Below are 20,935 nucleotides of genomic sequence, written 5' to 3' on the forward strand. Positions count from 1 at the left end.
TAGTTTGATAGTATACCTAGTAGTTATTTTTTTAGTGTATTTCTTTTAGTTCATTTCTTAGTTCATTTCTTTTAGTCTGTACCTATCTATACTACTCATTGCACTGCATCAGTTATATTGAGATAATTGAGCGCTCAAAAACCATTACTGTGTCATTTTTATCCGGGGGTAAATTATTTACGCATATAGGTACTTTTTTAGGGTTCCGTACCCAAAGGGTAAAACGGGACCCTATTACTAAGACTCCGCTGTCCGTCCGTCCGTCCGTCTGTCACCACGCTGTATCTCACGAACCGTGATAGCTAGACAGTTGAAATTTTCACAGATGATGTACATATTTCTGTTGCCGCTATAACAACAAATACTAAAAAGTACGGAACCCTCGGTGGGCGAGTCCGACACGCACTTGTTCGGTTTTGTATTTTCTTTTGATTAAGTTTAATTAATAATGAATGCCGCAAGTTGAGTACAGACGCCAATAAATGAACCGTTGCTTGCACTAGTTGCACTTGCACGGTCTTGCAGTCGCGCGAGCGGTGAACAATGGAAACAGTGGAAACTTTTAAAACTATTCTTTCGCACTGACTGACTGTGACTCATGTGACTAGGTCCGGTGATTTCACGCTTCGCGCTTTTATTTATTTACCTGTGAAAATAACAGTGTTTTTTCCGAATTTGTTTACGATTCGATAGATAGGTAAGTAAACTTTGATTAATAATTGTTTTTTAGTAAGATTTCGTATCAACGTAAATGTTTGGAATATATCGTCAACCATAGGTTCAATTCAATATTACTTTGTCTGGGTGACTGCAAAAAAAATCTGCGATCGGTTATTTCATTTTCATCACACCAGCTAATAAAGGCGTATCCAGACTAGTCAATTTTTCGCCAATAAGATTAAATTGCCCGATCGAATCAGGACGTGCGGAGCAAACGCCAATTTGGATCGCCGAATTCAACCGCCGATAATGACCGATAAAATGAAGTGCGGACACAAGAATACCAATTTGTGACGCCAGTATTTTCATTTTGGGGCAGTTTTTCAATCGGTCGATTTGATAACCTCTGTCTGGGCACTCCTGTAAGTTCCTTTTATTATTTCTTGATTTTTTTCCCGGATTTTTTTTCCGTCCGCACTCCATTTTATCGGTAATATCGGTCATAATCGGCGGTTTAATTCGGCGAGCCAAATTGGCTTTTCCGTCCGCACGTCCTGATTCGATCGGGCAATTTAATCAGATTGGCGAAAAATTTACTAGTCTGGATACGCCTTAAAATTCATGAAATCGATCACAAATAGCATTAAGTATGAAAATGTGTGTGCTTTCAATAAGAAAAATCATATTAACCTTATATGATAGATTTTTTGTGAAAATATATTATTTTCTGAATTTCTTCTAACAAAATCGATTTAAAAGTTGGTCAAGTAGATCTTGTCAGTAGAAAAAGGCGGCAAATTTTAAAAATGTAGGCGCGAAGGGATATCGTCTCATAGAAAATCAGAATTTCGCACCTTTTTCTACTGACAAGATTTGCTTGACCAGCTATACCTACCCATACAACAATAATATAAAAATGTGACTTAAGCAGCAAAAACGTGACTTTTCGGGAAACGAAACGTAACTTAGGACTCCAGAGCCCTGGCAACACTGGCGCCGCGCCCCTCCGGCAGTGTTACCTACGTCACGGGATCAGACGCACGCGCATCAATAACTTAAATCCTATCCGTGTACCGACCTACCGACTGTGATATCTTATTATAAAACCCTGACACTAACTAAAAGGCTACTTGACTGATTATGTATGGTGTGGTGCATGAACTTAACAAGTGTTTTGGTGAATTGTGTGTGCCTGTACTAACCGCTTGTTTAAATGCTAATCCCGACAAATAATAAACCTTAAACTGTAATTTCAGAAACATTACATACTGTTTACTAAGTGAGTGCATTATCATTTACGATCCACGTAGGTTTAACACCCACACACGGTTCGTGATATACAGCCTGGTGACAGACAGACGGACCGACGGACGGACGGACGGACGGACGGACGGACGGACGGACGGACGGACGGACAGACGGACGGACGGACGGACGGACGGACGGACATACGGACGGACGGACGGACAGCGAAGTCTTAGTAATAGGGTCCCGTTTTACCTTTTGGGTACGGAACCCTAATAGGGTCCCGTTTTACCTTTTGGGTACGGAACCCTAAAAATCACGTTTGTTGTATGGGAGCCCCATTTAAATTTCAACTGTCTAGCTATCACGGTTCGTGAGATACAGCCTGGTGACAGACAGACGGACGGACGGACGGACGGACAGCGAAGTCTTAGTAATAGGGTACCGTTTTACCTTTTGGGTACGGAACCCTAAAAAGCCCATACAGACGGAGAACGCACAACCTAAACCATAGAACTGTCAGTTAACAGTGTGGACGATGGTACGTGGATGAAATCACGGGCGGAGGCTATCCGAAGCCCATATTTTTCTTCATTAATTTCGCAGTCGAGTACACGCTGGCGCCTGTAAATTTTCTCCAGCAATTTGTGTTTTCTGCGCAATATGGCGGCTGCAGGCGCATTAACCTTCGGGAACCTATGCCGACAAAGGAATGGGCATTTTATACGTATTGAAATAAGATTGAAATACTATACTCTGTATCTTTAGGTATTTAAAAAAAAAGTAAATAAACAATTTGTACATTAACGGGTAGATCAGCTGGTGAACTAACTATTGGGAATTTTAAATACTATATTGAAATTCTTGTTCAAAGTGGATAACTTGATAAAGCGGCGGGTCCGTCTCCTGGGGGTCTACCGCGACCGCGAACCACGTTGGACGTGTTGCCTCCCTGTCACACTTACGTACGAATTTACAAGTGCGACAGAGAGGCAACACGTCGAACGTGGTTCACGGTAGACCCCCTGGGGGCCTAGCCAAGATGACAATCGTTGATAGAAAACGCAAATCGAAGGACTTTACTATGCACTATTGTGGAGAATAATCGAGACTTAAGATGTTGGTTGGAGTCTGCTATTACAAATATTGGAGTCTAGTTTCCGTGTGAATTCTTTCATGGCATTTGTCCTTGAATAAAACGGGTAACAATTCAATATTAAAACTACAATTTTGGGTTAGTCCCCTCATTATATCTGTGTTGCTGTTGAATGGCGTGGCGCCTACAGACAAACCGCCCACGCGGCGTCAATGCACCATTAACATGGCCCAGCTGGGAGGTTTCGAGCTATTCTCATTATTGTGCACGGAGTCACTTCCATGGACTTTAGTACTCACTACCGTGGACATGAGGATTCATTGACTGTATAGGTACCAGTCGCGTCGAATGATGGTCCCTACGATAGTTAACCTTTAGGGTCCCGTACCCAAAAGGTAAAAATCGGGACCCTATTACTAAGACGTCCGTCTGTCCGTCCGTCTGTCTGTCTGTCGGTCACCAGGCTGTAACTCATGAACCGTGATAGTTAGACAGTTTAAATTTTCACAGATGTATTTCTGTTGCTACTATAACAACAAATACGTACTAAAAACAAAATAAATATTTCAGTGGGGCTCCCATGCAACAAACGTGATTTTTTGCCGTTTTTGCGTAATGGTACGGAACCCTTCGTGCGCGAGTCCGACTCGCACTTGGCCGGTTACCAAACCATGGTAACGGTGCAAGTGGCCCTAAAGGTATTAACGCATCATTTCTGCTTCCGTTTGATTCCCAACACAAATTCCGATTGATACTAGTAATTTCTTAAACAACAGATATCAGAACGAAAGCCATCCCTAACACTTTAAAATTAAGGTCCAAATTACAACAAATTAGAGCGCGATACAGCCTCATACATCCAAATGCACCTATGAAGCGTCCCTTTAACAAAAGGTCGTAAGTGCTAAATATGCAAACGCACTTGTGTCGTTTTTGGCGTTGCGTTTACGGGTCAGACGTAGGCGTGCGTTGGCACATCCATCATGATTTCACTCAATGGAACGGTGGGTTACATTGAGCAATTAAGGGCTTAAACATGAGTTGTTTTTGACTTTTTTTACAGTAGCAATAGGGTTTATAATCCGGATACAAATTATAAAAGATCCGACGGATCCGGATCCAGGTAGATTAAGTACAAGGGTAGTTGGAGCCGAGATGCCAAGTGTACCGTAAAAGTACAAAACTTTGCCCTTTAACATAACTTTGCCCACTGCGTCACAGTTTCATTCAGTAAAGGCGAAATAACAAGAAAGAAAAACTCTTGGTTTCTGAAGAAAGTGTAAGTATCTGTATAACTACTTTTAAGTTATTTCGCTTTTACTGAACTGTGACGCGGTGGGCAAAGTTATATTAAAGGGCAAAGTTTTATATGATTATGCGCGTGCAATAGAGATAGCTACAGGCGAGTCAATGTACGAAAATTTAAATGGAAAACGTCTCTGCTTTAGTATCTATTCATATGCTTCTGAATACATCTTTTAAGGGGCCCACTGATTAACAGGCCGCCGGACGGTATCGGCCTGTCAGTTAGAACAAAATTTTGACAGTTCCGAACAACTGACAGGCCGATACCGTCCGGCGGACTGTTAATCAGTGGGCCCCCTTTGTAGCCACCACGTAGCCACAAGCAGAAATCCTTGACAATAAAAACAACATCTAATAATGCTTAGCTGCCCTCATCTAGTTAGTGGCTACCATTAACTAAAAAAGAAAACAATTACACTAATCTCATAAAGTGACTTCCCAACTTATGAATTAAATACGACTGCCAAAAGAAAATGAGCGCAGAATTAAGAATATAAAATGTTAGGGCACCTTACAACCACGGTAACAAGTGCAACTTTTAAATTCTTATTGTTTTCAAGATAAGGTCTTAAACTGCTTGACTTGTGTTTATCTTGTTTGGGTTTCCTATGCCGGTTGGGGCTCGGAATAAACAATTATACATAATCCTAATTGGATTCCTCGCAAAGGGGGCATCCACAACTTACGTCACACGAATTTGGTTTGCTATCCCTCCCCGGGCCTCCATGGCTACCACCAGTTAGACACGGACATATTACGCTAGCGCAGTGTTTTTCAAAGTGGGGGTCGCGGCACATGTCCAAGGGGGTCGCGAAGCTCAGCGTTGAAAGAAACTTATGAAAAGCAGATTTCATTTTTTTTTACTTAAAAATAATCCAATCCCTTAAAATTTAAAGGTCGTTAACGTACATATCAATAAAACAAAACATTATTATAGATAGGTATATCTAGGGTTACCAGATGACAGGAATTTTCCTGACATGTCAGGAATTTTGGCCTTTTGTCAGGAATGGGGACGGAACACGAAAATGTCAGGAATTTTTTGAATCGATAGACTTAATTTTGTATAAAGTACCTTTATATGTTCTAAAATTAATACAAATAACCGGCTACCGGCTCTAACGGCTAGACCCCCCCCCCCCCCTTGTCGTCAAAAATGTGAATGTCAGGAAAAATATTCGGTAATCAGGAATTTAGTCAGGAAATTCTAAATTTGTATCTGGTAACCCTAGGTATATCCTCTTCCTCCTCCTGTGTGACGTCACATATTTAAAGCCATTTTAAATATAGAAATATTTAAGATCAAAAACGTATTTTTATATGTTATAATTTCAATTTAAAATTATTGAAAACACACAAGGGTGCCCACCCTTCCGCAGCGGACAGATCTGGGGGAGCTACGATAGGTGGGTAAGTTTTATCTATTTATTTATTTTATTAGTTAGAATTTATTTAGTGTAAGTATACTTATATTTAATAATACTTTATAAGTTTTGTTATATAAAATCAAATGTTTGCTTGAAAAAATAATTTTACGGAAATAACGCGATCAATGTCTCGAGGGCTTCATAGTTTAACGTAGGTACGTAGGTAGGTAACGATGTTCATTACCTCTTCATGTCACAACATGCCACACATTGTCGACCAACTCTCCCCCCCTTCCTTAAACGTGTTACTTAATATATGAAGGTCCCCAAATCATTTACAGTCGACATAAGATCGTGTCGGAATCTTGTCGGAACTCTATCACAATTAGTCGGATGATTTAAAAAAAATCCATTGAGTCTACACCATAGATTTATAAGGCATAGATTCCTAGTTCGTACACCCCAAGTGAAGCCATTTCAAGTGCGACGTCACGTCACACTCGCATCATCGTATTCGAACGGCCCTCGCAGTACTCAAAGTCAAATCGGTCTGTGTACACCTCCCGTTTAAAAATCAAAAACTACAGGAAAGATGGTTGTTTGTACAGTGAATGGGTGTCACAACACATCATATAATAAAAACAAACCGCTTGATATTACATTTCACGCGTAAGTATCGAGTTTAATGTGATATTTTTACATAATCGTAAATACAAAAATCCAAATTTTCGTCAGCCGCCATTTCTTCTAAATGTTGCCAGTGTAGTGAATATTTTTTCCTCCAAATGGGACATGACGTCTAACATTCTAAAATAAATACGCTCCATTAAATTTCATTGTATAATTATAGAAAAATATAATTAAGTTAATTATTTAGGTAAGTATTTACTTTTTTCTTATTTTTATTTTGTGTCATGTTCGTTTCAGTTTTCTGACTGATCTACTTCTGTCTGCGAGATGGAAGGAAAAAAATAGACTAAATCGGAATGGCGCAATTTGGAAACGGACTAAACACAGTCGAATATGCTCTGTCCTATTTAAATTTATTCTTATTATTTTATGCACATTTGTTAAATAAATGAAAATAGTAAAAACTTATCAGCTATTTATTTAATCCTTATTTCACAAAGTACAGAAATGCAACAAATCCCAAAATAAACAAAAAGCTTTTGCTACAAAATCGAATCTACACACTTCCAAATTATTAATAACCAAGTGTGATGTTGTTAAAATTCCCCTACTTTGAGAGAAGTAAATGAATACTGGCAACATATTTTGTATATATGTGTGTGTTTGCTGAGCGTAAAACACGAGCGTTCCACGCACACATCGATCGTGTTTCGGCTTCACTTTTGGCAGGTTAGCCGTATGGAGACTATCAGTCTATGCGTTATTAGTTTAAGGTCTACACGATGATTTTTAATCGAGGAGTAGAAAAATATTAATATCTAGCCGAAATTAAACTTATTAGGCTAGGTCTCACGCAATTATCTCATTGTTTAATTAATTAAAAGTTAAATCATAATTAAAACTAATAACCACTAAATACATGGTTATCCTACCTGAAGTAACTACGATACGTCAAGAGCCATCGATATGGCGGGAAATTTGAGGGATCTATGACTTTGTTTAATGCATATGACAATGACAATGACAAGTTATTACTCATAAATTATCAATTGCCATTAAGTTTGTAAAGAGGCTATAGCTCATAGAAACCGATTAGTAGAGTGACAAGGATTTTAGGATAAAATTGATCTCAAAATAAAAATTATGATTTAAAAAAACAAGTTTGTGTCCATGTAATTACGACTTCAACGTGATTTACATCAATTACTGAGTTAGAAAAAAAATCACCGATTAAAAATCATCGTATATAAAATTATATGTATACACAGCGACTATTATAGTATAGTCAAGAAGTCAACTCCTGTGATTTGGACACAAATCGACCAATCGACTGGATCTATAGAGAATGATTGTTCACTTACTGAGAGCAGTGACAAAGGGAGCACCACTAATAATAGTCATATTTTCGTAAAAAAATAAATAAAAGTTTTTGGCAAAAATTTCATTTTTGGTACAAGCTTTTATCGCCGACTGTACTTTTCTTACGACAGGCAACTAATACTCATCGAGACAATTCTAAAAACCCCTAACACAATTAGGTTGCGTTGTTTCATCACAGAGTTCCTATGGCCGCCTCCTGTCTCCATCATCAGATCAGCTCGATGGTACCATAATATTGCATTGTCATCCGATTTATACATGCATGCAAAATTTCAGCTCAATTGGAAACCGGGAAGTGGATCAAATTTGACTTGCAAGATTTGATTACAGATAGACAGACAGACAGACAGACAACGGTCAGGTGAAAGTAAATAAAAGCTTGTAAAAATAAATGAAATAAATAAAACATTATGACGAAACGAAGTTTATGGTGGCGCTTTCGTACTTTGTCGTTTGTCAAACGGACTCTCATTTCTTTATGAAGGTAGATATATATAGATACCTAAGTAGATATGTACTCTTAAGACAGTAGGTACTTACAGTTTGCATTGCTCTCGGCTACAGGGCTTGTGGCTTTTAATGCTCTAAGCCTTGTGGCAATAATAGGGCTCGTTACGTCGAGGACACTGTGCTTTCACCGGACTAGGTGATTAGTTGTACTAATACAATAGTTTACTAATGGCTCAAAATAGCTAAATATAGTACAGCTACCTACTTCATAATTAGAATAAGCAAACCCCTAGGCAGCCATTCTCAAAGTGTGCTCCGCAAAGCTTCTGTTGGGGTTCCGCGAAAATACTTGTAAGTAATAATAAGAAGAAAAACACAAAACCAAGCTCTTCTATATATTTCTAAATATGTCTTATTTGGGGCTCCGTCCAATATTTCGCTTTCAAGAAGGGTTCCGCCACTAAAAAAGTTGAGACCCGCCGCCCTAGAGGTTTAGATAAGACACAGCAGCACTAATAGCAATAGGACAACTGAATTCCTTCGCCAGTGAATCATATTTCTAAGTAGAAATTTTCCGACTAATATTGCCAAAAATCCAAAACCTTTCACTGTGAACAATTTAGCCAAGTTGTGTTGTGGGTTGTGTTGTGTGTACAAGTAGTCGTGCATCGTCCGAGTCACTAGAACGTCGACCGTTGAAGTTTGGCCCGCAATTTACAGATAAAACAGCTAGCAGTAAGACAACATGGTTCGTTTTTCATCAGAGCATAATTACCGTAAAATGGGGTCAAAACTGAAATTCAAACCTCGATAACATTTTATTTTTACATATGAAAACTGAATGGTGTATATAATAAGTGTTCCGGACGTTTGTATTTTAGTTTTTATTTTATTTTGGGTAGTTCCATTTCATAACTTTGACGATAAAGAGGAAAACCCACTTCACCCCGTTGCCTCGTATTTGGGATGAGAGAGGTTTTCATATAAAGGTGATTTTGGAAGATTGTTGGAACGATTTTTTTTATCGCTCCATTTTAAATTCGTATACATTATTTTTGTAGCAGTAGCCTTAAAATCCCTTCTCACCCCCCTCTCAAACCTTCTCTCCCCATTCATAACCCACCTCTCCCCGCGAAACCTACTCACCCCGTTTTACGGTATTATTTTATTTCTGCACTCCTAAATAGCTCGTGCTAAATGTGTTAGTTAAAAATAGTCTGTTAGTCTGTCTTTCGCTCGAGATACCCAGGCCAATTCTAATTCAGATATCGTGCATTTACTAACGTACTTGGGCATCATCTTATGTGTCCGAGTACGTTCCAATTTGCCTGTATGTCGTGGCACACTGTGCTACTGCTAGGAGTTCCAGAAGGGATAAAAAATAATGTAACCGGGAGACGGAACGGAATGGAAACGGAAGTAAAGTAGCCGTAAGGATAAAACCGGCCAAGAGCATGTCGGGTCAAGCTCAGTGTAGGGTTCCGTAGTAACTCATCCGTCACAATAGACCTTCAACGAGTGATATTAGTAAGTATCATGCTATATTTCTTTACTTCAGTTCGAACCGTATTTTTGGTGCTTTTTTGAACATACGACAAGAAGCCGATTTTAAAAATGTTGTCACACTCTACCGCTTCGCGCAATCATTTGCGCACTAAGTGCAAACGTCATTATGGAATAGTGAGGTTTACGTTTGTATGGAGTAAGGTTACTGCTAGCTATTTTCGCTGTGATAACTCGCACAAGCAACTTATGACGATCATAAAGTTTAGGAAGTTCGGCCTGTACTCGTAGTTTCCTCGGTATTGAGAATAAATGTTACTCATCCACTCGAGTAGGTTGTTTGCTTGTGGATTTACATGCCCGCTGAATATTTGTGAGTTTGGGTCAGGTTTGGGTAGTTTATGCGATTTCAATTTTTAAACAACTGATGGCTTGGTTGTGTGTACTTTTTGTATAAGTAAGTAAAAATCCTAATCCAATCCTACTCTATGGAGGATAAGTCACGAACTAAGTTAGGTTCGGCTTCACTTAATTTACGTTTGACAATAATGTTTCATTACTATCAACTATGGAACGTAAAATAATCTAAATTATTTTAGAACGCAGTCCTCAATTTTCATACGAACTCGCTCTCGCCTCGCTCCCAGGAGCACGACTATCTTTGCTAATAATTAACAACACAATATACGCGAAAGCTTTTAAGCGTGCGCGCAATATTACGGACAGGGCCAGATTCTGGTGCATATTTCATGCTTTTATTTCACGGTTGCATATCAGCTGAATAGGGCCCATGAGGCTCTACCGCGAAAAACGAAAATCGAAATTTATTTATCTGTCTCTCTATTGCTCATGAATCAGTGCATGTTCGACGGAAAGAATTTTAGATTTGGTATTTTCGCGATAGGACCTCAGGAACATCCAGAAACCTACAGGCCAATTCGACCGTACACTGACATCATAGAACGATATTTATATTATGTTATTTAGTTATCGTGTGTCTCGCCCTCACCAATACATGAATGGATAAGCACGAGCGTAATGGACAATTACGTTATTACAACGAAATAACATGATTCAAACCATTTCATCATCATTTTAATTTAATTTACGTTCGAATTGGTCTGTAAACCATATAGACCAACGCCATCGATTACCCACTAATCACAGAAATTATTAAAACTATTAATGTAGGTACATATTTCTTTTCTACAAGAAACTATTTATATTTTGCCGCTCCAAACCCGCGCCTGCCTCACGAAACGCATCGACGTAACCAAATTACCTCATAAACAGCGCGTTATCACGGACGCCTCCAATCACCCCGCGCGAGGCGAATGCGTACGAGCCACGGGGCCATTGTGCACAGACAAAAGACTTGCTGACCGCTCGCTACGGTTTTTGAAGCTAATTTCGGTGCATATTAAAGCATAGGGGTATCAAAAATTACACAAAATTGAACCGTAGCACGTTAGGATAAAGTTGAATTTGTATTTCCCTCTGCCGGGTAAAGAGTTAGTGTTTTTACGATTTATCTATTTTGTGTAGCCTACGAAACGAGTAGGCTGCATTTTAGGCTTATTCACAGTAATTACCACTTGCAGCTGGCGCTTAATTATATGCTAATCTATTAGTAATACATTTTACGTGTAGCTTCGCTTTTGTGGAAAATAATTTCAAGGTATCTTTTGATTAATAATAATTTTGAGCAAAAATTACATAAAAATTCCCAAAAAAGTTACATTAAATAGCCCACCGGACGAATTTGATACCTATATCAATCAATAGGTTATAAAAGAAAACTTCATTGGATTACTTGGAATAAAATTTGTCCAGTAGTGTAATCAAGTAATTCATTTTTAGATATCAATTGATTAAATCTATCGTCCAAAACGAACATCTGCATTTTACCACCCACAAACTATCAAAATGAAACTCGTCAGATTCATTACCGTTTCATTGAGAAAACACTCAAACTGTCCGCTACAAACAAATTCATTGGACGCTTAATTTATTCTAAACTTAAATAACCACACGTGGTCTCAGATGCATAGGTTTACACTTAACTTATAACGTAATTTAGATCTTATTAAGCCCGTGTTAGAGTATATTTTTGATTGTGTAGAAGTATAAAGGCCAGACCACAATTGCGAAATGTCAACGCGTTGGCTCTATTATTTTCACCCACGCCGCTGTTCGAATGGCTCGGAACTGGTTGAAGTGGGAAAAATATTTTCATAAAATGTTTAGGCTGTGGATCAATGAATTCGATGGATATGGTATGATTCAGATTTATTAAAAAAATATCTATGAATTTGAAATCTAAAACTTGAGTTGTAGATCGATGTACTTTAAGTGAGAAATAATCTGGATATAGTGGACATGTCTGCCGCATGCACCCGGAAAAGTGGGTCAAAGGGTTACTAAATGGGACCCACGAAACACCATAGACTTCTTCATCTAGCAGACCAAACGGAGATGGTGGGACTTAGACGCATTCTACCCGAAATGGTGGAAAAATATTCAACAACAGGGTCAAGTGGAGAAAACGAATACACTTGACTAAGTAAGGCAAAAAAAAATATTTCCGGAACCCTTCATGTGCGAGTCCCACTTGCGACAGACTGTTTTTTTACAAAACATAATTCATATGAAGGTATCAAATAGGACAAATACATAAGTAACCATATTTTTATATAAGTAGTACCAAACACTTTTTTAACACGCTGCATATTTTGTGTTAATTGATGTATATATTCATAACATCAATCAAACATATATTAAGGATATAATTTAACATGTTGAATGATTCTACTCTAAAAATATATTTTAGTAGTTATTCCAAACAGTCCATAACAAACCTATATTTCTTAGAACGTAGGCCGCTCGGAGTTAAATGAGCCCACGCGTGGCCTAGCTGGGCCTACACGGTTGTAACAATGTTTGATGACTAAAACTAAAACGTAACTGCCTATTCTATTCCAATATAATAGCGAATGTTGAAAATACAAATCGTATTATCTGCCTCTCTGTCACTCAACGAAACGATGTTAAAGAAATTTCGATTTTCTATGTTCGTGGTTTTGCCCAGCCCAAATTTTCCTCGCAGTCAAAATCAAAATCAAAATTTACACATCGTATGCAATTTGAAAAGTATTATTCCGTCATTTAAATATGAAGAACCTATATGATGAGTATGATGGTGTAATAAGTAATAACAACAATTTTAACTTTGACTTATATGATGACCATATTGAGATTACTGTCAAATAGGATCCCTTACATACGATCATTTCTATGATAGTCTAATTGCGGCTTAAAACAATTATGTCGAACTTTAAGAAGAGGCGAATGGAACAACTTATGAATGGAAATACGCGCACACAAAGAAAAACTATACGCTGTCGGGGGTCAGAGTAAAGTTATACTTGTCCGCCCACAACAGAGTTCTAATCTAAGCCCTGTTGTGGACTGATATGTCGCAATGTTGCTGACTTTCATAAATTACCTGCCCAACACCCGACGAATTTTAGTTTGGTACCTAGCTAAAAAAATCTCTTTGTCATTTTTCATAAACGTTTGTCAAAATTAAAATGCCATCAAATGTATGGAAGGTAGGAAATATCAAAAAGTGTCCGTCAAAAAACCTTAAATAGGTGGTGCCACAAGACCTTGAATATTTTGTAAAAAAAATCAAATCATTGATAGCGCACTTCACTCCGTCAATAACGCCTAATACCTTCTTAGTTACTCTAGCACTACTACAGATATAATATACTACTCTGGAGAGATTTGGACTATTATTTACCATAATTATTCACTGTCAAACTGGATCTTGGATTACTTTGTCATAAGAACTAAATTCATTAAGTCACCACTGCAATTCAAAGTCACCCCATTTTGCACTAGCCCCATAGGTCACACTATCTTAAAGGCTTAAAGTAAATAGCCCAGATGGCCGATCGCGTAAACATAAATTCGCAAATTGCGGGGATCTTCCTCTTTTACTCCTATGAAGGCGTAATTAGAGTGACAGAGAAAGATGCCCGCAATTTGCGAGTTTCGATTTTCGCGGTTATACATAGTCCAGCTGTTGTGTTATAAATGTTTAGTAACTTTGTTTATTTGCAGTAAATATGCAAAAACACATTCCTGTGAAGATGTCGGTAGTTTTCCTTGTCCTGAATGCCTAAATTATTTGCAACTGATGTGTAATGTGTTAATTCTGTAATAGAAGTACGGTCAGCACTTCAGCAGCAGAAGTTGCTAAGCGGGCCAGGGGGGCTAGCCAAGGTGATAATCGCTTTCCCTTCGCCATCGAATCGCTTTGTTTCTCTCTATCACTCTTCTATATTAGTGTGATAGTGACAGTCTTCGCGGCCTGGTGTTCAAAAAGATCTTGACGCGACTTTATTGTTAAGAGAAAAAGAGCGTGTTAATGTAATTTTGAACACCTCGTCCGCTTAGCAACTTCTGCTGCTGACAGTGCTGACTGTACTTACTAAATACCTACCTACCTACTCTTAAAACATTACCTAAGTTTTAATTAAGTATTCGTTTGGTGACCATGGAATTGCCTACTTAACATTTGTGTACCTAAACCTAACCTAAACGTTATTGCCAGTGATCGTTAATTTTTCAGCAATTTTGGTGCAGCATTGTTGGTTAAAAGCATCTGTATGCCCTACTCTAGGTGGAATAGATAACTAGGGTTAATAACAGTAATATTAACCTTAACCAATCCTCTCCCTAAAAAAAACAACGGGTTGCACTCCGGGAGTGCCGACAGAAGTGAAAACTCAATGACTAGTCCAAAATGTCTGCAGCACTATGTATAATTGACCCATCCTCCTTTCTATTGAAAAACTTTAGTTCCGAAATTGCTGGTCAGTGAGCTTGTTTAAAATTCGAAATTCAAATTTGTAGCGTTAATTGTTTAAAATTCGAATAGAAATTGTAAAGTTACCTTGCTGGGGGCCGATTTTTGAATTTCGACCACTGGATTTCGTGTATTTCATTAAATAATATCATGGTATAATAATATACTCCGCCTGGTACTCCATTCCCGTCTTTTCTAGGTCACCTAACTGACACAAGCCTACGTCATCATGCGACAGCGCTATATGATAATATGCGATAGCGCTATATATAGCGGCCATGTTATTGTGACGTAGGCCTGTGTCACTCTGGGAATAGAAGACCAATGAAATAATATCTCCACTACTAGGCATTTAAATTCTACTAATAGAATTGAAATCGAGTAGTCAATACCAATAGATTCCAAATTTCGATCGCTCGTATTTCAAAAAGTAGCATTTCGCCGTTTCCCACCGATATTCGAGTGATGAAATCGAGCGATTAAAATTCAAAAATCGGCCCCCAGACCTCGCATCTTAATATATTTGGTCATGATATTTTGAGTTTTATTCACCAGTACTAGAGTTCACTTTTATTAGCGATTTCATCAAGATGTAGCTTTATTGAATTATATTTGAGTGATATAAAGTTAGAATGTAACTATGAGATCCTCGTATTTCAACCCGTACAAGATTAGAACCTTTTTCATGTAATGTCATTGAGTTTTTCTTTATTGGTTTAAATGCCATCTAAATGAGTGGCCATCTAAACCTTACGGTCACGTGATCGCGTTACGCTGTCTCGAGTTTATCATTTTTTTCCCCACCTCAAAAAGTGCCCAGAGCCGCTAAAGAAGTTTTCACTTCAAAAAAATTTAAGATAATCCTTAATTTTTACTATGCTGCACCAAAATTGCTGGAAAATTAGCAATCACTGCTTATTGCATATTGATGCACATAGGGTACCTACATATATATAATCAATGAACATATATCGTATGTAGGTACATTATTATCGAACTCGCAAGTTAGGCACAACTGGGATAAGCGAAATAGTGCATCAATAATCAGTGAGAATTTCTACATGCATAAAAATTCCGACGAATTGAGAATATTTTCCTGTTTTTCAAGTCGATTAATAATCTTCACTACCAACCCAACATTCCTAAAGGCCCAGTCGGCCTACGACTATTATATGAAAATAATTAAGCAATTCTGTTCATTAATTCGATACGAAGGTTGTAATTAAGTATAATATATGCTAAAAGGTACTTTATACAGGTACGTAAGACATGCTCGAATAACATATAATTACAATATATAATAGAGTTAGACCAAGAAAAGTCTGCAACGATTTTGATAGCATACGCAGTGCGTTATTTATACGTCATAGTTTCATAGAAGTAAAATAACACTTGCACTGAGTGTGCTATCAAAATCGTTGCAGACTTTTCTTGGTCTAATTCTACCCAATTTTCCTCGATTTCTATAGGACCCCATCATTTGATCCTGGTTTTAAGACAGTGGACCCCCAGCAAAGGGCTCACAAATATCTGAACACCATGCATTCTATTCACAAGTACATACCTACTTGGGTGCATGTTTAGATATATTTGAAAATGTGCCTGTTGCGAAGGTTTGTATCTATGTTGATATGAAAATGGAATAGGAGTGTTGTTTAAAAACATGTTACAAATAAATGTGTTGCTTTATACCTAATAAGTATTTAGGTAACTAAGTATGTGCCTAATTAGGTAATTAGGATTAGCCGTCTAACGACAGTCTTACACCTATGAAAGATCTGCAAAAGTTCCATTGCTTAAAAAGCCCAACAAACATTCTTAATTAGTCTCATTATCTCAGATTAAGCGCAATTAGCGTATAGAAGCAAACTAATGACTGTTTTCAAACATTTTCTTAGCGTTAATGAGTAAGTCATTCCACTCACCTTTCCGCTCTAATGATCGCTCATTGTCATCCACACAGTCACAACACTAATCATGACGTCACTTCCTACACTCCATTCATAAACTCAAACATCGATAACTATCGCCAACTCCAGCACTAGTTTACTCGAATTCGAAATTTGAACCGGCAAATCACGCGCACTTTTTAACTGTCACTCTAGAGAAAGGTCACCGGTTCGTAAGTTTTTTTTTGTGTTTATTTTTTAAATGACGCGTGTGTATAGCACGGTGCGCTTGCGCGTTTGAGCACGCGCCGAAGCCTCCGATCGCCCCCGCGATTTTTGAAGCGTAGGCGCGGACCGGCTCCCAAACTCAATTATTTGCGTAATATATCTGCTTAATAAAACGGGCAGATAGCCTGATATCTTTACTTTAGACGCCGGTCATTTATTTTATACTGGCGACCGTCATCAGCAGGGGACCGCATCGAAATGGCGAGCTTTCTTTATAAGCTGATGTTAGAATTTTAAATGAGTATCGAATAATGCATTGGACATAAAAAGCTATCGGCTAACAATATTATGTGAGCTGGTGCGTTGAGCGAGTCGCCAAGGAGTGCCTTGTATGGTGAAACGGGTACGTCTGCAGGCCCACACGTTTCGACTTTTTGCCGCCGAGTGCAGGAAAGAGCTAGGGACTTTAGCCCATTATATGTAGAGCTCCTTCACCCCTTGAATCTCCAGTTATCCTAAGCGGGGAGCCGAAACAAAAGGGCTTGCGGGTGTCTACTGTTTCTGGATGGTGAAGGAGCATTGTACACTGTACAGCTCGTGTTTGCGGGCCACGTTTGCTGGCTCATACATTCGTAATGATATCTGGTCTGTAATTAGATGTCGTAGGGTGCTTCATGGTGCCAGGAAGAAATGATGTGTTTGATAAATCTGACGTGTTCCGCTATTTGCTAAGAACAAGTACAGTCGTCTACATCATAATCGTACCATATCCCGACATGACGGGAGCAATTTTGGTTTCACGTTTAAATATTACGAGGACAAATAAATTTTACCTAATATGCCGATGTCGATAAAATTATAATTGTGTTTGCAATTATGTTAACTGAATTTAATATACAAAGTGATTTTAAAGTCCGATGTCCGATATTTGCAGTTGCGAGAAGAACAAATGAAAGATTTTAGTAAATATGTAATGAAAAACTAACGCTCTTAATGTACATTAATATTGTTAAGTTCAAGGAGTCACATTTGTTATTATTATTTTTTAGAAATCGCTTCATATCGATATCGATAACATTTGAGTCGATATTTAATTAATTAATATAGACGGTCAAGCAGATCTTGTCAGTAGATAAAGGCAGCAAATTTGAAAAATGTAGGCGCGAAGGGATATCGTCTCATAGAAAATTTGAATTTCGCGCCTTTTTCTACTGACAAGGTTTGCTTGACCAGCTATAGCACTGCTGCATTTTTGCACCCGTCAAACCGCGGTATAATCATAGCCTCTTGCATGACAAATAGCTCAAAATATGAAAATATATGGTACTTATTGGGTAGGTACCTATGTAAAAAGTAAAAGTGATTTATCAAATCTTATTATGCGCTGAATTTACAGAAACGAAACAACAACTTGCAATAACGGGTTATTTTCGTATAGATATTAATACACTCCTTTTTTTAAATCAGTTAAAACGTGTTCTTGTTCACCGAGACCACACTCGTGATATCAAAATCGGCGCAGTAGTTTCAATGCTTGATTGGGCACAGAATGTAAACATACTCACTGACATACATATATACATAGGCTAAAATCAAAAGCTGTTCTTTACATAGGGGCTATTCATAAATTACGTCATTTCAAATTAGGGGGGGGGGGGGTCTGGACATCGGATGATGGTAGCATGCCGTAGGAGGAAACGGGGTCATTCGAAACATGATTTTTGGATGATTTTAGGGAGGGGGGGTCGAAAATCGTCAAAAATCGATGACGTAATTTATGGACAGCCCCATACCACCACCATACCATACCACCATAGTCGGGTATAGAGGACAGACTTATGTTATGGCGTTATTCATACACGCGTTATTGCCCTGAATTAGCTATGAATCGTTTGTTTTTATCTGTCATTTTGGCTTATGTATTTATAAGAAAGGGATAAAATATAATTTAAACTAAAACAGGCCCGTAAAGTTTTATGAATAAGGGGGTTAAAAAAATTAACACCAAAAGCTTACTTACCAACATCTACTTTAACGAACATTGCTAAATTCAAAGTCACAGGCGTATGTTTTCATGTTTTGTCACATGAATTAGTGCAGTGCTTTAATGTAATTTAACAAAATATCGATAAAAACCATTAACTGTGAAATACTTGTGACATGCCAATCTTTTTTTTAATAATTTTAATTGATTGACAATGAGACAGATTAATTTGTGTGAGTACCAATTTAATTTTAGTTTATTGACAATCGATCAAAACAATTATCACACGTAATTTGCGGTAAGTGCAATCCTAGTTAATAAAACTTAATTCATTACGAATCCCTGCTAATATTTTAAGTGTGAAAGTAAGTCTGTATATCTGTCTGTTACCTCTTCATGCTTAAACCTCTGAACCCATTGAGATGAAAGGTATGAAGATAATTTGAGGCCTGGAGAAGAACATAAGTCGCGTAAGTTTTGGCATCCAATACAATTCAACTAGATCCAAAGCGGTCCTTTCCCAATCACATCCTACATCACAAAGGTCCGAATAATCCCTACGTACGGTGATTAATCAATTTCATCGTCTGTAAACAATAGGTACCTATTAAAGCTGTACTGTATGACTGAACAGCTCTTGTGACTCACAATCGCATTATTGACAATGCTCCCGTGGCAGCGTCCCGTCGGACAACCGGGCCAATTAAGCATCGTTCTGCAACCTTACCTATACCGATGTTACTTTAGAAATTATACCTTACTGCGTTAAAATAAGGATGTATAGAATGCAAGTAATAAAGTTGTGTCTAATGTTAGATCTTGGAAGTCTCCCTAGTTTTTCTAAGTTTGTCGCGTCTATTGCCTATCTAATTTAGATCGGATGGAAAAATCGATTCTTCTGTTTGTAGCGTCAACGCAGCACAATGACCTAAGTTTCGATTCATTCATAGAATTCACATATAATTCTGATCCAATAGAATTTATTTAGCCACATTTTAAACCAAACACGAAATACATACTATGATTTCTGAATAGGGGGTATTAAAAAAAGGGGGCAATCTTCTGCCGCCAGAGTGCAGCACTAGCGCCTATCATAAACCATAGACATCCATAGAGTAACTTATACATCATCATCATCATCATCATCATATCAGCCGGAGGACGTCCACTGCTGGACATAGCCTCCCCCAAAGAGTGCCACAATGACCGGTCTTGCGCCACCCGCATCCAGCGGACTCCCGCGACCTTTACCAGTACTTATACATACTGCGCCTTAAACTGTTTTTTTGACATGTTTGCAAAGATAATAAAATATGACATTGATGCATCAAGACAGTTTGTTTACAAAGGGCCTACCGGGAAACGCGAAAATCGAAATTTAGTTATCTGCGTCTTTATTACTCGAATATGCAAGAGTGATAGAGAGGTTAGATAACGTAATTTTGATTTTCTTGTTTCGCGGTAAACCCTCAAATTGTGATGGGTTGTGGTAGTGGCGCCCCCTACGCAGAGTTTCGCGTAATCATAGTCTAATAAAACATGGTCTTCCATTCCCAGAGTGACACGGGCCTACGTCACAACAACATGGCCGCTATATATAGCGCTATCGCATATTATCATATAGCGCTGTCGCATGATGACGTAGGCCCGTGTCAGTTAGGTGACCTAGAAAAGACGGGAATGGAGTACCAGGCGGAGTATATTATTATACCATGCGCGTAATATTCCTTATTGTTGTAACCATTTATGTTAACGGAATGAATATGACGCGTCTAATCGTAAAATTACTGTTTTCGTTAAAATTCTTAGTAACACCACTTGAGGTCAACAGTTTTGATAACAGATGAGATTTAGTCTTATATAATAGCTATGTTGCTCAATTTTATAACATTATTTAAATGTGTAGGTACTTAGAAAAGCACATTGAGAATGCATTGAATCCTATCCTATACGATTAAGGGTAGTCCAAATTTTTATTTATTTTTGATGTGAACTTAATGGTTTAGGTACTTTTTTCTTTAGCATAGGGATGTTTTTTACTACGAATATAAAAGTGGTCGTACATATAGTGAGACATAAAATTGTAGAAATTAATTAAAATGGAACTAAAAAATTCCCATACTGAATTGTTGTGAACTGAATGTTTAATCATTTTACGTCAAAAATGTGACAGTTACGTGGCGCCCTCAATAATTTTCTACAATTTCTTGTCAGGATATACTACTGTTGCACTTTGACCTTATACACAATTTTGTCGCAATGAAATAGTATGATGTACTTACATGACAATCGTCATAGTAACAAGTTATAGCGGGCCGATTA

General features: G+C 38.0%; 1 protein-coding gene across 1 annotated transcript in view; it reads right to left on the reverse strand.

The window, feature by feature from the left end:
- The window catches only part of LOC134801861 (slit homolog 1 protein), a 164,377-nt gene extending 146,994 nt beyond the window's left edge, over positions 1-17,383 (reverse strand). The window contains exon 1 of the mRNA XM_063774505.1: positions 16,438-17,383. The gene's annotated coding sequence lies outside the window, so the exon portion shown is untranslated. The remainder of the gene's footprint in view (positions 1-16,437) is intronic.
- Positions 17,384-20,935: the final 3,552 nt, after the last annotated feature.

The sequence above is a fragment of the Cydia splendana genome, chromosome 2 (genome assembly GCF_910591565.1).
Source record: "Cydia splendana chromosome 2, ilCydSple1.2, whole genome shotgun sequence".
Taxonomy (NCBI): domain Eukaryota; kingdom Metazoa; phylum Arthropoda; class Insecta; order Lepidoptera; family Tortricidae; genus Cydia; species Cydia splendana.